We start from the raw sequence: 19,359 nt of genomic DNA, 5'->3' as shown, positions 1-19,359 counted from the left end.
CCTTCCTCTGATAGGCTGCAGGCACTAGGCCGGCAGCCTATCAGAGGCCGGCGCAGGCGGCGCAATGACGTCATCGCGCCGCCTGAGCCATACAGCGCGGGACACAGGCCGGAAGAGGCCTGCATCGCATCGCTGACATGGAGGGAAGTATGATTTTTTTTTTTTTACAACAGTGTTACTGGCACATTGGGGGGGGGGGCATGGCTTATTACTGGCACATTGGGGGGGCTTATTACTGGCACATTGGGGGGGCTTATTACTGGCACATTGGGGGGGCTTATTACTGGCACATTGGGGGGGCTTATTACTGGCACATTGGGGGGGCTTATTACTGGCACATTGGGGGGGGCTTATTACTGGCACATTGGGGGGGGGGCTTATTACTGGCACATTGGGGGGGGGCTTATTACTGGCACATTGGGGGGGGGGCTTATTACTGGCACATTGGGGGGGCTTATTACTGGCACATTGGGGGGGGCTTTTTACTGGCACATTGGGGGGGGCTTATTACTGGCACATTGGGGGGGGCTTATTACTGGCACATTGGGGGGGGCTTATTACTGGCACATTGGGGGGGCTTATTACTGGCACATTGGGGGGGCTTATTACTGGCACATTGGGGGGGCTTATTACTGGCACATTGGGGGGGCTTATTACTGGCACATTGGGGGGGCTTATTACTGGCACATTGGGGGGGCTTATTACTGGCACATTGGGGGGGCTTATTACTGGCACATTGGGGGGGCTTATTACTGGCACATTGGGGGGGTTGCTTATTACTGGCACATTGGGGGGGTGCTTATTACTGGCACATTGGGGGGCTTATTAGTGGCACGTGATGGGGGGCTTATTACTGGCACGTGATGGGGGCTCTTGTTACTGGCACATATTGGGGGGCTCTTGTTACTGGCACGTTATTGGTGGGAACTATAGGGGCATCTACTGAGGCCACAAAGAAGGGGTATTTTATATGGGGGGCTCTGTACAGTAGCATTTTATACTGGGACACATTATGGTGGGTACTATGGGGAAGGGGGGAGAGGAGTACTATGGAGTCATCTACGAGGGGCACTAAGAAGGGGTATTTTATACTTGCAAATTATGGGGGACACCGAGGGCATCTACTGGGGCACGATATATGGGGCATTTTATACTGGTACATTATGGGAGCACTAGGAAGAAGGGGGGAGAGGAGCACTATGGGGGCATTTACTGGGGGCACTATATAGGGGTATTTTATACTGGCACATTATGGGGGACATTAGCCCAACTAGGGGCATTACAAGGGGGTATTTTTTGAACTGAGGAAGGGGCTAGGAAAAGACCCTGAAACGCGTCTGGTTTCAAAAGACCCCCACATCAGCTGATGGACGTCCTGATCCTAACAACCTGAATTGATGCTTTTACCCTGATGAACTTTTCTGGCATACAGCGAATATTTTGACCCTTATATTGATAGAGTTACAATCAAAACTTCTACATCATGGGTGTCAAACATGCGGCCCGCAATGAATATGTTTGCGGCCCGGCAAAGATGCAGCATCGCAGACTGCTATGTATGAGCCGGGAGAGAGGAGGGGCTGGAGTCCGTAACTACGTAACTAGGGGCAGGGCCCGGTGCAGTCACTGTACTCTTACACCGGGCCCCGCCGCTCACCAAAGTATTTATAAACGTGAATCCTTATCCTGTTATTAAGTTGAACTAACGCTGCCCTCTTCCATGTTCCCCTGTATCCCCATAGCACTTACTTAAGCTTCAATAGCAGGCAGAGCGGACGGCAGCAGTAACGTCACTCACTGACGTTGAGCGCCTGCTCCGCCCACTTTATGAATGAAGCAAGCGGAGCAGGCGCTCAACGTCAGTGAGTGACGTTACTGGTGCCGTCCGCTCTGCCTGCTATGGAAGCGTGTTCGTAAGTGCTGTGGGGATACAGGGGAACATGGGAGAGCGCAGCGTTAGTTCAACTTAATAACAAGATAAGGATTCACGTTTATAAATACTTCGGTGAGCAGAGGGCCGGTGTATTGGGGGATACTGTTATGAGGGGGATCTGTGGATGACATATAGCAGTGTCATCCACAGATCCCCCCCATAACAGTTCCATCCACAGATCCCCCCACCTCATAACAATGCCATCCACCGATATCCCACCCCATAGCAGTACCATCCACAGATATCCCACCCCATAACAGTTCCATCCACAGATCCCCCACCTCATAACAATGCCATCCACAGATCCCCCACCTCATAACAATGCCATCCACAGATCCCCCATAACAGCACCATCCACAGATCCCCCACCCCATAACAATGCCATCCACAGATCCCCCCACCCCATAACAATGCCATCCACAGATATCCCACCCCATAGCAGTATCATCCACAGATCCCCATAACAGTGCCATCCACAGATCCCCCATAACAGTGCCATCCACAGATCCCCCATAACAGTGCCATCCACAGATCCCCCCACCCCATAACAATGCCATCCACAGATATCCCACCCCATAGCAGTACCATCCGCAGATCCCCATAACAGTGCCATCCACAGATCCCCCATAACAGTGCCATCCACAGATCCCCATAACAGTGCCATCCACAGATCCCCCATAACAGCACCATCCACAGATCCCCCATAACAGCGCCATCCACAGATCCCCCATAACAGTGCCATCCACAGATCCCCCATAACAGTGCCATCCACAGATCCCCCATAACAGTGCCATCCACAGGTCCCCCTTAACAGTGCCATCCACAGGTCCCCCATAACAGTGCCATCCACAGATCCCCCACATGACAGTGCGTCATCCACAGATCCCCCATAATAGTGTCATGCACAGACCACCATTAATTCAAAGCCCACCAAAAGCACAACTTTTGGTTAAAAATATTTTTTTCTTATTTTCCTCCTCAAAAACCTAGGTGGCTCTTATAGTGAAGTTTAATATTTGTATATATATATATATAGGTCTCACTTGTGTTATTGGGCAATGGGATGTTGGGGGTCAGCAGTCATGAAACAACAATGTTGTTCTATGAAAATGTACGATTTTTTTTTTTTTTTTTTTGATGCGGCCCACATAAACTTAAATTTAGTTTTTTTGGCCCATGTTAGCCTTTGAGTTTGACATGCTTGTTCTACATCAAAGAATCTCTACACGGAGGGCTACATCACTCACACTGCTCCTGCTGAATCACCACCAACAGGTACTGCCGAATCTGTTTCCATCAGCCACGTGGGACGCCACCGTGTGCTTTAGTCAGACGGCAATTGCAAGTGTGTTTTTTCATTTTGCCACACAGGGAACACTGACCGAATATATTGTTATAATCGAAAAAATAATCGAAAGCAAATATCGAATTTCAGTCCGGACATTTATTCGAAGATTTATTCGATTTAAATTTATCTTTACACTGTCGATCATCTCAACATCGAATTGCCATTGATTTTATATTCAATCAGGACATATTCTTTTACCCAAGTTGCACAAATTATCCTTTTGCATGCCATCGCATATCCAGTTATTTATGCTCTTAATCTGAATAATTTTAACATTGAATTTTTATTGTGTACTTTGTTATATTGTTATATTGTTTATTTTACTCTTTGGATCTATATATTGGTGTAATAAATATAATATTTTTGAATAGTCTTCGTGTGGTCCATTGGGAGAGTGCTCAGCCTCTCTATATACATTTTTTGCACTGTCACATTATAAGGAGAATTATTTCTACTGGGGGGGGGGGGGGGCATTATGGTGGGCTTTATAACTCCCCCATGGTATGACCCCCTAGTAGCAGCACCAGCCTCTCCCTGCTCTGCTATCCCTTTGTTCCTTCTCCAAATCCTTATTATGAAATCTTTCTCATTAGGATGAAACACAACATCAGCTCTGCCGAGGCCCCCGGCCAAAGTGTTGAAGTGGTGTCCGAGATCCCCAAGGGCCAAGCCAAGTAACTGTAAGTTTTCATGTGAAATATGTTTGTTATACACATAGTCACACAATGTACAGTATATCGTTACACTGTGCCACACAATGTACAGTATACCGCTACACTGTGCCACACAATGTACAGTATACCTCTACACTGTGCCACACAATGTACAGTATACCTCTACACTGTGTAGTCTGTTTTATAAGCACCCTTGTTCTGTGGCGGCGGACAGAAAATAATCTGGAAGTGCCCCTCCCGAGATCAGGCTCTGGATCCGCCACTGGACCTCTCACAGGAGTGTACATTTCTTCTAAACTGTAATCCGTATCCTCTGACCTGCAGAAATCAGCACTCGCTCGGTAACAACTAACAGGCAGTATCTGAAGGCTGTAGCCTGGCCCTGTTACCGAAGCTAGCCGAGTGGTGTAAGGTTAAGGTACTAGTAGAGATTAGCGGCCGCTGAATCCGGATTTAAAGTTACTGCAGGATATGGATTACAGTTTAGAAATGTCAAATGTACACTCCTGTGAGAGGCGGGGAGGGGGATCTGTGGATGACACTGTTATAGAGAGGGGGATCTGTGGATGACACTGTTATAGATGGGGAAATGGGGATGACACTGTTATGGGGTGGATCTGTGGATGACTCATATAGCATAAGATGCTATATACAGTATGTGTCATCCACAGATCCCCCCCCATAGCAGTGTCATTCACAGATCCCCCCCCCCCCCCCCCCCCCATAGCAGTATCATCCACAGATTCCCCCTCCCTATAAAAGTGTCATCCACAGGCAGCTAGGACATATTGAAATCTGAGTGATTTTTTTATTTATTTTTTTAAACCACAGACAGCAGGACTTTTCTTCCCTGTTGCGGTTTTAGGTATTGGGTAAAGTATCGCAGCATTTCTAAGCATACTTGTGTAAATGTATCGTTGTTATAGCTGCCCCCCCTAATTTTGTCCTGGCCCCCAGTGTGCCCCCCCAAAATTTGAAAGCTAGAGACGCCACTGAAGAGGGGCACTGGGGGGCTGAAGAGGGGCACTGGGGGGCTGAAGAGGGGCACTGGGGGGCTGAAGAGGGGCACTGAGGGGCTGAAGAGGGGCACTGGGGGGCTGATATGAGGCTGCTGGGGGGCTGAAGAGGGGCACTGGGGGCTGATATGAGGCACTGGGACCTTTATATGAGGCACTGGGGGGCTGAAGATGGACAAGGGGGGGCAGAAATTGGACACGGGGGGGCTGAAATGAGGCACTGGGGCTCTTATCTGAGGTCTGATTAGGGGTCATTCACATTGGGGTCTGATCTGAGGTCTTATTGGGGTCTTAACAGTGGGGGTCTGATTAACAGTGGGGGTCTGATTGGTGGTCTGACCTCGGGTGTAATGAAAACATTTCTTTTCTTATTTTCCCCCTCTAAAACCTAGGTGCATCTCATGGGCCGGAGCGTCTTATAGGGCGAAAAATACGGGTAAGTTTGAAAATGATTTCTTCTCGCTTCATTATATTGATAGTGCGGGTCTGTATGTACAGTACAGGGCAAAATTTTGGACACACCTTCTCATTCAAAGAGTTTTCTTTATTTTCATGACTATGAAAATTGTAGATTCACACTGAAGCCATCAAAACTATGAATTGACACGTGGAATTATATACATAACAAACAAGTGTGAAACAACTGAAAATATGTCATATTCTGGGTTCTTCAAAGTAGTCACCTTTTGCTTTGATTACTGCTTTGCACACTCTTTGCATTCTCTTGATGAGCTTCAAGAGGTAGTCCCCTGAAATGGTCTTCCAACAGTCTTGAAGGAGTTCCCAGAGATGCTTAGCACTTGTTGGCCCTTTTGCCTTCACTCTGCGGTCCAGCTCACCCCAAACCATCTCGATTGGGTTTAGGTCCGGTGACTGTGGAGGCCAGGTCATCTGGCGCAGCACCCCATCACTCTCCTTCATGGTCAAATAGCCCTTACTTTCAAAGTTTTCCCAATTTTTCGGCTGACTGACTGACCTTCATTTCTTAAAGTAATGATGGCCACTCATTTTTCTTTACTTAGCTGCTTTTTTCTTGCCATAATACAAATTCTAACAGTCTATTCAGTAGGACTATCAGCTGTGTATCCACCTGACTTCTCCTCAACGCCACTGATGGTCCCAACCCCATTTATAAGGCAAGAAATCCCACTTATTAAACCTGACAGGGCACACCTGTGAAGTGAAGACCATTTCAGGGGACTACCTCTTGAAGCTCATCAAGAGAATGCCAAGAGTGTGCAAAGCAGTAATCAAAGCAAAAGGTGGCTACTTTGAAGAACCTAGAATATGACATATTTTCAGTTGTCTCACACTTGTTTGTTATGTATATAATTCCACATGTGTTAATTCATAGTTTTGATGCCTTCATAGTCATGAAAATAAAGAAAACTCTTTGAATGAGGTGTGTCCAAACTTTTGGTCTGTACTGTATGTATGCAGAGTGTATTTGTGTGTGTGTATATATATATATATGTATATAATATATACATACATACATACACGCGCGGCATGTGTGTGTTTGTGCTTTAGGGTGCACACCCTAATGCAATAGGCTGCGCACGCCTATGCTGGTGGGATTTTTTTATTTATTAGGCTATTCCTAGCCATCTGGGCAATCCCACAGAACATCCCCTAACCCCCCTTGTACTTGTTCCGCTACTTGCAGATTGCACGGGCATGAGTTCAAAACTTCAGCCCCTTCAGTCCGAAGTCCTGAACTCATGCCCGCGCAGCCTGCAAGTAGCGGAACAAGTACAAGGGGGGTTGATGGGTTACAACTTCTGTGATTATTTTATAGTTGGGGGGTTTGCTTCATTTTAAATTAGGCTGGCCACAGGTTAGGATGATCTGTGGGGTTGCCCAGACGGCTAGGCCCTTCACTGTAGTTATTAACCCCTTTCAGCAGTCCCCCATTCACTGAAGGGGTGACTGCTGAAAGGGGTTAATAACTACTGTGAAGGCCCCCGATGCAGATGAGGGCGTGGCTTCATGGGGTGAGGGTGTGGTTTCATGGGGTGTGGGCGTGGCTTCACGTGGGCTCGTGCCCCGGATGTCTTCAGACCCTAGCAAAGCCCCTGCATACAGCAATGACAATGAAGCAATACATTTGCAGTTTCCACGTGTCCTGAGTGGGATACTGCAGGGGCATGATTGATGGCGGGCATGATGGCTGACATGGGGGGCCTGATGGCTGACATGGGGGGGCCTGATGGCTGACATAGGGGGGCCTGATGGCTGACATGGGGGGGCCTGATGGCTGACATGGGGGGGGCCTGATGGCTGACATGGGGGGGGCCTGAAGGCTGACATGGGGGTCTGATCTGAGGCATTGGGGGTCTGATCTGAGGTCTGATTAACATTGGGGGTCTGATTGCTGGTCTGACCTCAGGTGCAATGAAAAATATTTATTTCTTATTATCCTCCTCTTAAACCTAGGTGCGTCTTATGGGCTGGTGCGTCTTAGAGGGCGAAAAATACGGTTCTCAAACCAGCGATTGTCTGAAGCAGAGAGAAGATACCAGGACCACACAGAGGAGAAGCCAGCTGCTGCAGACGGGACCAGGGCCAGGTGAGCTGTGAGGGGTGGGGGTGGGGGGCACCAAAATGTAGCTTCGCTTGTGTTGGCAAAAATCCTTGCACCGGCCCTGCCTGCATATTAGAGTGACTCGGTTCATGAGGGGTGTCGGAAAGCCTCTTCTTTGGAAAGATCAACTCTTTTTCCTATTCATGTCAGACACATATTGTCTCAGTTTTAACATATGTCGACGTGAATATGATCTGCTAGAAAGCCTATAGATTATTTTATCAGACTCATCTGAACAATTGCGTCTCGCACAAATAAATTCACCTTTTGGAATGTTATGTACAACATGAGGTGGATGGCACGAGGAGGCATGCAGAATCGTGTTACCTGAGAATTCCTTCCTATAAGTGGAAGTGCAGATTGTTGATGTGACCGCATCCCCCCTCAGACACAAATCCAGAAAATTAACACTGACCGAATCATGATGGACAGTGAAAGAAATAGAGTCCAAACATGAATTTTAATTACCTTGATGATTTGCTCCTTTGGCTTAAAAAAAAAAAAAAAAAAAAAAAAACAGCCCTGTGTAAACATGGTTTATGAGCAGGGGTGGACTGGGAACTTAAAGTGGCCCTGGTTCAAATCGATAGAATACCATATTGTGGCACATTATACCACCCCAACAGAGCCAAATACCACAGTCCAAAATACTGCCCCAAAAACTTCCACTGGCCGGTCGGCATCGGCCTACTGGGAAATTTGCATGTAAGGTCTATGGCCAATCCAGCCGTTTATGAGTTGCTCTTTTCCTCCTGCTTTGTTGAAATGTAATGGATTTGGTGTTCTAACCCCATAAACACCCAGCCCAGCCCATGAGACTGTGATACTTACCAATAAAAATTCTATAAAAATAAAAAAAATACTAAAAATACAGAATAAATGGACAGAACTTGGGTTTTGCAGGTGAATAATTAAACTGACACCATATTACTAAATTATCTCCTATCCACAGAATAGGGGATAACTATTAGATTGGGGGGGGGGGGGGGTCTTACTGCAGGGATCCTCATTACCACAAGAATGGGGCCCCCGAACCTCCTGCAGCCCCCTGCAAAGAACAGAGTGGCCGGTCACTCCATTAATTTCTAGGACAATTCCGGAGATGGCAAGCGCTATTCTCGGCTATCTCTGGAACTCCCTTAGAAATGAATGCCTCGATTTTCTGACCAGGAGGGCTCCACAAGGTATGGGGCCCCCATTCTTGTGATCAGTGGGGTCTCAGCATTTTCACAAAGACATGGTCACGTGCAACGCTGCAGTCAATGACTGGCCCCAGTATTGACATGCTGCCAAGCAGCACGTGATCTTCCGTTTGGGGCACATCACCACTGAGGCCAGTCTTTGGCTGCAGCACATGATGCCTTCAATCTGGAGACTGACAAACGGGAACCAGAAGATAAGCGAATAAAGCTCAGGGAGCCAGTGAGTATGGATTCTTCCACAGGTATAGCTGGTGGGGCAGCAAAATAGCATTACAAAACTGTTTTAAAGGGGTTGTCTAGAATTGGAAGAACATGGCTGTCAACAAGTTGTGTGTAGTATTGGAGCTCAATTCCATTCATCTCAATGGAGCCGAGCTGCAAAACCACCCACAAACCATGGACAAGTGTGATACTGTTTTTGGAAGAATACAGCCATGCATTTCTTATCCTGGACTAACCCTTTGAAGGAGATTTACAGCCATATTAAGTGTTGGCATGTCACTACTGAGCCTTATATAATAGCGATGTCCTCCATAGTTTTTGCCTGTAGAGTTTAGCTCCTGGACGCCTGCTGTGCAGCGACTTATGAAAGAGCCCGTCCTTTACAATGCAGTTGGGTCCCAGGCAGTAACGCTCTCCTGGAGAAGAGCCAAAAGGACCTTGGTTTCTTTCTTCTCCGGGTCCTGGAGATCAGACCACCATTTACATATATTATGCAGTGAGTGATATATTCAGTTTATGTAAAAGCAGCACATATCCCATCCCACATATCACAGCATATATGGCATTTAGTAATGGGATGCATATTTTTGTGATACAATAGAAAAGTAAATCCAGCTCACCTTTTGTTCCTACCCCTTGGTGCGTGGAAAGGTACAGGTCGACCTCAGTTTTCAACATAAAAGGAAGGAATCCAGCACGTAATAATTATTTCAAGCCACTTTGGTCTTTATTTTCAAACGTTAAAATACATCCAGTGAACACCAGCTTCCCTCTCACAATATAGTTCTTATTCAACTCCTTATCCAACTTTCTGCATCCCCTCCCTTGGTGAGAAATGGCACTAGCCCAGTTCTGCCCAAAAGTAGGGAGAATGGTAAGTTTCAGTCTGACTAAGGGTACTCTGCCAGATACACTGCCGCCTGCTGGGCCACCAGGCAAAGGGCATGAATTACAATACATAACAATTACATAGCAATATTATTAAGGCACCGTTTCAGAGGACCTGGAAATAAATACACAGATGACATTCTCTGCTAGCCATTAGAGACAGTAGCTAGGTGTAAAAATGGTAGTGCCCCTCTGGTGTACTACACAACCAGTGTGGGCAGGTTGCGTAGTCAGTAGTGTTGGGCGCGAACAATCGACTCGTGAATATTAATCGCGAATATCGTCACTTTGAGAATTCGCGAATATTTAGAATATAGTGATATATATTCGTAATCTCGAATATTCTAGATTAGTTGCCTACCCCTTACTATATAAGAACCTTCCCAGCAGACATTTTCTACAGTTTTTTAAAGTTCTGAGACAAAAAGCTGTGTCATTGCTGTGCTCTGTGCTTTCCACACTACATTAGATAGTTAGCTTATACAGTGAGGAACAGAAGTATTTGAACACCCTGCGATTTTGCAAGTTCTCCCACTTAGAAATCATGGAGGGGTCTGAAATTCCCATTGTAGGTGCATTCCCACTCTGAGAGACAGAATTAAAAAAAAAAAATTGGGAAATCACATTGTATGATTTTTAAAGAATGTATTTGTCTTGCACTGCTGAAGATAACTATTTAAGCACCTGAGAAACAGCAAGAATTCTGGCTCTCAAAGACCTGTTACTGTGCCTTTAAAAAGTCCACCTCTACTCCACTCATTAATCTAACTTAGTAGCACCCGTCTGAGCTCTTTAAAGACCCCTGTCCACCCCACAGTCAGTCAGACGCCAACTAGTACCATGGGCAAGACCAAAGAGCTGTCAAAGACACCAGAGACAAAATTGTGGACCTCCACAAGGCTGGAAAGGGCTACAGGGCAATTGCCAAGCAGCTTGGTGAAAATAGATCAACTGTTGGAGCAATTGTTAGAAAATGGAAGAGGCTAAAGACGACTATCAGTCTCCCTCGGACTGGGGCTCCATGCAAGATCTTACCTCGTGGGGTATCACTGATGATAAGAAAGGTGAGGAATCAGCCCAGAACTACAAGGGAGGAGCTGGTCAATGACATGAGGAGAGCTGGGACCACAGTTTCAAAGGTCACTGTCGGTAGAACACTACGCCGTCATGGTTTCAAATCATGTATTGCACGGAAGGTTCCCCTGCTCAAGTCATCACATGTCCAGGTCTGTCTGAAGTTTGCCAATGACCATCTGGATGATCCAGAGGAGGCATGGGAGAAAGTCATGTGGTCAGATGAGACCAAAGTAGAACTTTATGGTCTAAACTTCACTCGTGTTTGGAGGAAAAAGGATGACTTGCATCCCAAGAAGACCATCCCTACTGTGAACCATGAGGGTGGTAACATCATGCTTTGGGGGTGCTTTTCTGCGAAGGGGACAGGACGACTGCACAGTATTAAGGAGAGGATAAATGGGGCCATTTATTTTGAGATTTTGAGCAACAATCTCCTTCCCTCAGTCAGAGCATTGAAGATGGGTCGTGGCTGGGTCTTCCAACATGACAACGACCCAAAGCACACAGCCAGGATAACCAAGGAGTAGCTCCGTAAGAAGCATATCAAGGTTCTGGAGTGGCCTAAGCAGTCTTCAGACCTAAATCCAATAGAACATCTTTTGAGGGAGCTGAAACTCTGTGTTGCTCAGCGACAGCCCCGAAACCTGACAGATCTAGAGGAGATCTGTGTGGAGGAGTGGGACAACATCCCTGCTGCAGTGTCTGCAAACCTGGTCAAGAATTACAGGAAACGTTTGACCTCTGTAATTGCAAACAATGGCTTCTGGACCAAATATTAACACAGATTTTCTCAGGTGTTTAAATACTAATGTTCAGCAGTGCACGACAAATAAATTCTTTAAAAATCATACAATGTGATTTCCCGATTTTATTTTTTTTATTCTGTCTCTGAGTGGGAATGCACCTACAATATGAATTTCAGACCCCTCCATGATTTCTAAGTGGGAGAACTTGCAAAATCGCAGGGTGTTCAAATACTTCTGTTCCTCACTGTATATATAATACAGATAGTGGGAGATAGTCAGTGTAGGTTAGATCCGGATATAGTGTAGCTGATAGGTTCTGCTGTCCTATACATGCAGACCTGCTAAAATGTGAAGTTTCATGTATTGCGGCAACATATTTGCATCATTAGTGCCGATTTAGCGCAATTGCGAATATATTGGTGCACTCTATCTGCATATAAAGCTATTGTAATGTTTTGCTGTGCCAACCATTTGCTCCAGTCTCAGGAAACTTCTAGCAGCTTGGAAAATGTAGCAAAAGTGACCCACGCCTGTATTTCGCACGCATTACGCGAATATTACATTGCCGATTTTTCACAATCAAGAAAATAATCTCGAATTCGCGAATGTTTTATAAATAAATAAATAATAATAAAAATGGTGAGAAGGCAGATCCGTCATAATATGTTAAATATAATCCACGTATTCAGCAGCTCGGCTCGATATCATCACACGGCAGCCATCCTCTTGTCCAGTAATTTTTATTGTTTACAGCTTATTAACAACTTTACAACTTGTATCTTAAAAAGTGCGTGAATTCCCACATGAAACAGAGGAAAATCGTGACGTTGTCCTCGTACTGTAACACTGAACATTACAGCACAACATGGAGCAAGAACAGGCGACGTCTTGTATACGGTCATGGCTAAACAGCCGCCCTGGCACAAAAAGTCCTACAAATGGCATGCAGTGGTCGGGATGTGGTGCTTAACAGAGCACCTGTGGGGGCCTCCACCAGGGATGAGGTGACAAAAGTCTAAAACAGTGTAAACTGTGAACGATATAAAGAACTGCCACCGTACACCTTACTCCACAGGTGGTGGCAGCCATTGCTGGCATCATGAGTTAAACTACAGTTCATGAATTTTGGCACAAACTATTCCATTTAGTATTTTTTATTATAAACCGATAATTTACTATTACCATTGCTAATGAGCCCTGCCTCACGGGAAAAGTTGTATTGCATGGCACACATCTGACTGAATAGTGTCTTTGCAGTGGTACTCGTCTCTGATTAATGGTGGGGAGGTCCGCAGTGAAGACCCCAATCTGTTATTCATAAACTCAAATTTCAGCATATGGACTTGGGGTCGTCCTGTAGAGATGATGGTAACAATGTGTGGGAGAGGGCACTAAGGAAGGAGACTGGTACTGGCTCCTATGGTTTCCTCCAACCTCTGAATGCAAACCCTCTCTTCATGGCAATGAGCCCAGACAAAATATACATTTACAGATAATTCTAAATTAAAAAATTCAGTAGAAATAGACCTAACAAACTATTTGTGATGGACTACATATCTCTGGGCTGTTGGTGCTTCCAATAAGTTACTGAGCTCATATACAGCGTGATAATGGAGCTATGTGATGTCTGCAGAATGCACACAGATCTGTAGATATCTTGCACAAACAGGATGGAGAATAAACCGCACATAGCCAGCAAGAAATGTAGAGATCCTAATTAGAGATGGGCAAATTTCATGTTATGAAATTCGTTTATCTCTAATCCTAATCTTTTTTGAATTGAAACATTAGATAAAGCATTTTAATGTAATTTTCTATGATATTCTGGATGTTACTGATCTATAGACCAGAGCTATCAACCCTGTTTATAATTCCACAATTTAATTTGTAATCTTATCTTTTATAACCAGATCATGATTCTCTGTTTACCATTGGTGCCTGGCTTGGGTTTTCAGTCACTGAAGAGGATCTGTCCGCTCTCCTGACATGTCTCTTACCAAGTACGTGTATTCCCATAAATAACAATTCTGGGGGATCTTTGTTTAAAGGGGTTTTCCAAGTGTTTTTTTTACTGGTCGGTGGAGGTCTGAAAACAGGGACCCCTGCCGATCAACTGTTTGAGAAGACACCGGCTCTCGCAGTAGTGCCGCAGCTTAGTCTAGGCCAGGGATGCCCAACCTGCAGCCCTCCAGATGTTGTAAAACTACAACTCCCACCATGACCTGCTGTAGGCTGTCCGGGCATGCTGGGAGTTGTAGTTTTGCACAGCTGGAGGGCCGCAGGTTGGGCATCCCTGGTCTAGGCCATATGATGTAACGTTCATCGGTCACATGGCCTAGGCGTTGCTCATCCCCACTGAAGTGAATAGAGCTGAGCTACAATACCAAGCACGGCCGCTATACAATGTACGGCACTGTGCCAGTGTGAACCCTGGTACCTTCTCAAACAGCTGATCGGCAGGGGTCCGGGGTGTCGGACCTCCACCGATCAGATACTGATGACCTATTCCGAGGATAGGTCATCAGTAAAAAAAAACTTGGAAAACCCCTTTTAAAACTCTAAACTGTGCAGTTCTTCTGTTATTCCTGCGATGTTCTACAATCCCAGGTGCTTTAATCAAGCAAAGGCATTCCCAGACCAATTTATACATGAGCTGCACACTCATTCCTGCATCTGGTAATACAATTGGTTAACATTTCTCACCAAATGAAACTCGATGGTCCAGGGTTAGAAACTCGATCGTCCAGTGTGGTGCCGCTTTCTTCCATAAGCTGCACCACACCTGTCCACAGGCAGTGTGGTATTGCACCTCATCCCCATTCACTTCAATGTCAGACACAAACCATGGACAGGGGTGGCACTCTTTTAGTAAGAAAGCAGCCATATTCTTTAATCCTGGAAACCCCTATTAGGTTAATCACACACAAAGTAGATTACCTGCGGTTTTTCCACACAGATTTTTTGACAAATCTCATGTACACTGCTTTTTTCTTTCATGTGGGAATTGACCTGCTGTACGAAATCTACAGCATGTCAATTATTTGTGTTAACACAGACAATTGTGATAAATAGTACAGATTTACGTGTGTTTTTGGTGAAGATTTCTTGTGGATTTTCTGCACACAAATCTTCACCTTATGCAGGGGTTTTATATTGATGACCAAGATGATGGGCAGTGTAAAGAAGAGGAAGTAGCGCTCACATGGAGCGCCGCCGCCTCCTCTTCAAACAGCTGGTCAGCGGGGGTGCCGGGTTTGGTCCCCTGCTGATTTGATACTGATGACCTATCCTAATTATTGGTTATCAATATAAGACCCGTACACAACCCCTTTAAACCCTTCTGGACCTCCGCCGTACGAGTCTTTAAAGATGGTGCTTGCAAGCACCATAACTTCAGAGTTTCTGCTGCTTGGCACAGCAGAGACCCGGGGGTAAGGTCTGAGATTGGCAGTAATGTCGATTGCGGACGTTTAACCCCTTCAGATGTTGTGGTCAAATGTGACCATCTGGGAGTGTTAAAACCAAGAGCCACGCGCTTCCCTGGCTGAGACCTGGTAAGGCGGCCTGTATTAGTAATAGGCCTAAGCCTGTATTAGGCTTACAGGCCGATTACTAGTATATTCCAATGCTGGCCTGCAGATGGCAGCACAGCATTGAAACTGAATTCTGTATTCTATAATTCATGAGTATGAATTATAGAATACAAGTTGCACTCTAATGATTGCAGTGTGACGTAAAAAAATAAATAATAATATTAAAATCACCTCCCTTTCCCTAGAATAAAAAAATAAATACATAAACAATAAAAAAAAAAATAAGGCAGGGAGTGGAAAACGCGAAATTGCCCGGGGCAGACCTTTTGCACTCTTAACATCTAGTCTGGCCAAACACATTAGATAGCTAGCTGTCTATTCCTGCCAACCCCTCTATACACATGCAGGTGATATATATGTGTGTCCCAAATGGTTAGAGGGGGCACTATGCCAGACTGGCCACGTCTCATCTCTCTTGACAACAAAAGTAATGGGCAAATGGAAATCCACCTGCCCGCCTCTTCTCACCTTGTCTTTGTTTTCTACAGAGCTATTCTGACAATTTATACATGTCCCTTCAGTTACCATTCCCTTGACACTAGGATGTGTCCTTACACTGTGAGCACCGATTGGACTATGTGAGCTGTGTAAGAGCTTGTCCACTTGACAAGAGAAATGGTAGTGCCTATTGAAATAATGTGTTGTTCCAGGAGAAGTAATAGAGGAACAGCAAAATTCAGAATTATTTTGTGGGCACTGCAAACAGAGATGACAGGAGAACTCTCATACTTTTCAGAATAAGCAGCAGCGCCTCTCTCTCTCTGTAGCTGCTCCTTCCTCCCTTGCTATAGCCATTTATGGGTGGCAGCTGTAACCTGATCTCATTGGACTGATAATATATCTTCATCTTTGGCTCACTGATGTTTGATTTCAGCAGTAAAATCAGAGTGAATGATCAGCACAGGGGGGTGGACAAGGAAAGGAATCTGCTACATGGAGAAAGAGGTATAGTTCACTTAGAAGATATATTACAAAGTTTCTTCTCATTGCTTGCACAGTTGATCTATAGGATACACTGAAACAGCAGAATTTCTTTAACTAAGAGTATCTCTTTAAAACCCAAAACACAATGAAAGTAAGATTTGTATAAATGCCACAAAAAGGGTGGGCAAACTCAAGCCACGTGACATTAGATCCAGCTGTTATGTTAGGCAATTCCAAATTTACAGTTTTTCATAAAAATAGAAAACATCTGTTACATTGTAAAAAAACATTTAGGAAAATTCCCTTTTAAATGAAAGCTCCCGGGTCTCAAAAGAAAATCTTGGCTTCTTTCCCACTGGCGTCTGCAGAGTTCCCTTTAATTTCTAAGGAAGTTCATCTGAATGTAATGCGTTATATTAGTAATGTCTAAGGAAACTGTTTCCACAGCATCTGTGCAATGGAGATGTATCCAAACAATGTATGGCAATATGATGCCCATTTGGATCTACACATAAAGAACTGCAGGAGCTACAATTGCAAGAAAAAGTATGTGAACCCTTTGGAATGATATGGATTTCTGCACAAATTGGTGATAAAATGTGATCTGATCTTCATCTAAGTCACAACAATAGACAATCACAGTCTGCTTAAACTAATAAAACACAAAGAATTAAATGTTACCTTGTTTTTATTGAACACACCATGTAAACATTCACAGTGCAGGTGGAAAAAGTATGTGAACCCTTGGATTTAATAACTGGTTGAACCTCCTTTGGCAGCAATAACTTCCACCAAACGTTTCCTGTAGTTGCAGATCAGACGTGCACAACGGTCAGGAGTAATTCTTGACCATTCCTCTTTACAGAACTGTTTCAGTTCAGCAATATTCTTGGGATGTCTGGTGTGAATCGCTTTCTTGAGGTCATGCCCCAGCATCTCAATCGGGTTGAGGTCAGGACTCTGACTGGGCCACTCCAGAAGGCGTATTTTCTTCTGTTTAAGCCATTCTGTTGATTTACTTCTATGCTTTGGGTCGTTGTCCTGTTGCAAAACCCATCTTCTGTTGAGCTTCAGCTGGTGGACAGATGGCCTTAAAGGGATTCTGTCATGAGATTTGAGCCCTAGAAGCTAAACATATGGCCAGGTCCGTACTAATAACATGAATCCTAAACTGCCCTTATTAAACCTGCTTGTGGCTCTATTAGCCCAAAATGGTTTTTATAAGCTGTCACTCACCTACCTAAGGTGCCCAAGGGGTTTTACGTTAACCCAGGGTGCCGGCCCGCACCCCTCGCCGTCTGGTGCCCAGCGCCGCCTTCCTCACCTCAGCCCCGCCTCCGCAATCCTCCCGTCCCTCTGCTAGATCCGGCTCCAGCGCACTAGGCTCAGCCTGATGCGCTGCAGACTCCTGGCAGCGGCTTCGTTGAGCGAAGTGCGCATCAGGCCGGCGCATGCGCACTTCGCTCAACGAAGCCGCTGCCAGGAGTCCGCGGCGCATCAGGCTGAGCCTAGTGCGCAGGCGCCGGATCTAGCAGAGGGACGGGAGGATTGCGGAGGCGGGGCTGAGGTGAGGAAGGCGGCGCTGGGCACCAGACGGCGAGGGGTGCGGGCGGGCAGCCTGGGTTAACGTAAAACCCCTTGGGCACCTTAGGTAGGTGAGTGACAGCTTATAAAAACCAGTTTTTTGGCCTAATAGAGCCACAAGCAGGTTTAATAAGGGCAGTTTAGGATTCATGTTATTAGTACGGACCTGGCGATATGTTTAGCTAATAGGGCTCAAATCTCATGACAGAATCCCTTTAAGTTCTCCTGCAAAATGTCTTGATAAACTTAGGAATTAATTTTTCCTTCGATGACCGCAATCCGTCCAGGCCCTGACGCAGCAAAGCAGCCCCAAACCATGATGCCCCCACAGTTCACAGTTGGGATGAGGTTTTGATGTTGGTGTGCTGTGCCTCTTTTTCTCTACACATAGTGTTGTGTGTTTCTTCCAAACAACTCAACTTTGGTTTCATCTGTCCACAGAATATTTTGCCAGTACTTCTGTGGAACATTTAGGTGCTCTTGTGCAAACTGTAAAAGTGCAGCAATGTTTTTTTTGGACAGCAGTGGCTTCCTCTGTGGTATCCTCCCATGAAATCCATTCTTGTTTAGTGTTTTACGTATCGTAGATTCGCTAACAGGGATGCTAGCATATGCCAGAGACTTTTGTAAGTCTTTAGCTGACACTCTAGGATTCTTCTTCACCTCATTGAGCAGTCTGCGCTGTGCTCTTGCAGTCATCTTTACAGGACGGCCACTCCTAGGGAGAGTAGCAGCAGTGCTGAACTTTCTCCATTTATAGACAATTTGTCTTACCGTGGACTGATGAACAGCAAGGCTTTCGGAGATACGTTTATAACCCTTTCCAGCTTTATACAAGTCAACAATTCTTAATCGTAGGTCTTCTGACAGCTCTTTTGTACGAGGCATCATTCACATAAGGCAATGCTTCTTGTGAAAAGCAAACCCAGAACTGGTGTGTGTTTTGTATGCGGCAGGGCAGCTGTAACCAACACCTCCAATCTCATCTCATTGAATGGACACCTCACTCCAATTAGCTCTTGGAGATGTCATTAGTCTAGGGGTTCACATACTTTTTCCACCTTCACTGTGAATGTTACCATGTTTTTATTGAACACACCATGTAAACATTTAATTCTTTGTGTGTTATTAGGTTAAGCAGACTGTGATTGTCTATTGTTGTGACTTAGATGAAGATCAGATCACATTTTATGACCAATTTGTGCAGAAATCCATATCATTCCAAAGGGTTCACATACTTTTTCTTGCAACTGTATATCCAACCAATACACAAATGAGCAGCTCATAGCGGCTTGTGATCTATAACCTCAATTGGAAAAGCCCTGCCCCCACCTTAGGTAAATCTGAATGTGATGTCTGCCTGCAAAGCATTATGTGCCTACATTTCAGTCTGTTTTAAAGCATACAAGGGGAGATTTATCATCTTCCTGCACCCGATTTCTGGTATTAAAAAGTTGTAAACCTTGTGTTTAGATGCCATTGTGACAAAATATTGTTGCAATTGGCGTTTTTACATCGCCCTTGCCACTTTTCTGAAAGTGGGTGTGGTGAGGGCGGGGAGGGACGTA

At 45.3% G+C, this 19,359-nt stretch overlaps 1 protein-coding gene and 1 long non-coding RNA gene across 2 annotated transcripts in view; one reads left to right on the top strand and one right to left on the bottom strand.

The window, feature by feature from the left end:
- LOC121009378 (glycosyltransferase family 92 protein F13G3.3-like) overlaps window positions 1-9,965 on the bottom strand; it is a 98,336-nt gene extending 88,371 nt beyond the window's left edge. Inside the window, exon 1 of the mRNA XM_040442465.1 lies at window positions 9,600-9,965. The gene's annotated coding sequence lies outside the window, so the exon portion shown is untranslated. The remainder of the gene's footprint in view (window positions 1-9,599) is intronic.
- LOC121009380 overlaps window positions 1-19,359 on the top strand; it is a 98,317-nt gene that overhangs the window by 20,475 nt on the left and 58,483 nt on the right. The window contains exon 2 of the long non-coding RNA XR_005780748.1: window positions 13,601-13,690. This is a non-coding gene — a long non-coding RNA (uncharacterized LOC121009380). The remainder of the gene's footprint in view (window positions 1-13,600; window positions 13,691-19,359) is intronic.

The sequence above is a fragment of the Bufo bufo genome, chromosome 8 (genome assembly GCF_905171765.1).
Source record: "Bufo bufo chromosome 8, aBufBuf1.1, whole genome shotgun sequence".
In the NCBI taxonomy this organism is placed as follows: Eukaryota; Metazoa; Chordata; class Amphibia; order Anura; family Bufonidae; genus Bufo; species Bufo bufo.
This window is presented reverse-complemented; position numbering and strand designations above follow the sequence as displayed.